This window comes from Sinocyclocheilus rhinocerous, unplaced genomic scaffold (assembly GCF_001515625.1).
Source record: "Sinocyclocheilus rhinocerous isolate Xijiao unplaced genomic scaffold, SAMN03320098_v1.1 scaffold486, whole genome shotgun sequence".
NCBI classification, from domain to species: domain Eukaryota; kingdom Metazoa; phylum Chordata; class Actinopteri; order Cypriniformes; family Cyprinidae; genus Sinocyclocheilus; species Sinocyclocheilus rhinocerous.
In genome coordinates, this window is record NW_015661373.1 from 602381 (window position 1) to 603022 (window position 642).

Below are 642 nucleotides of genomic sequence, written 5' to 3' on the forward strand. Positions count from 1 at the left end.
ATATATATATATATATATATATATAGCCTATATATATATATATATATAATCCTAAAAGAACATGAATTTACAATGAACAATAGTTTATTTATAAATTAACATTTAACCTTTACTAAATTAATTATCATGATAGACAACCTGAAGTTAACGGATTGAACCTTCTTGTAAAGTGTTACTCCTAACTCTAATGTCTAAAAACAAGTACTAACAAGTTAATGAAAGGTAACAAAAGAAAGAAATGTGTAGAACAATGACTATTCGTAGTTTTAAGTATTATTTTTTATCTTAAAGGCACAATATGTACGATTTTTTTATTAAAATATCCAAAAATTACTAGAACAGTGTTATATATTTTGCTGACTTGTGTTCTTACATTATCCCAAATGTTTAAATCCAGAGAAATAAGCAATTTTAACTAGTGACAAGGACCGTGTCCATAACCCCTCGATTTCTGGTTTTGTTTTGTAGAAAGCATGGAAACACCAGACGCTTTAATATGTTGTGCGTTTTAATAAACCGGTGACGACCGCACAGAGTAGCATTATAACAGAACTTTCAAACGTATCTAGTATGATAAAACAGCGCTGCTTTTTTTTCTCACATACGCACGACCGGAAGGAGCGGAAGCGGTCGACTGTGGCA

General features: G+C 30.5%; 1 protein-coding gene across 3 annotated transcripts in view; it reads left to right on the forward strand.

Moving 5' to 3' along the window:
• LOC107726308 (probable global transcription activator SNF2L2) overlaps positions 1-642 on the forward strand; it is a 6792-nt gene that overhangs the window by 1605 nt on the left and 4545 nt on the right. The window lies entirely within an intron of this gene.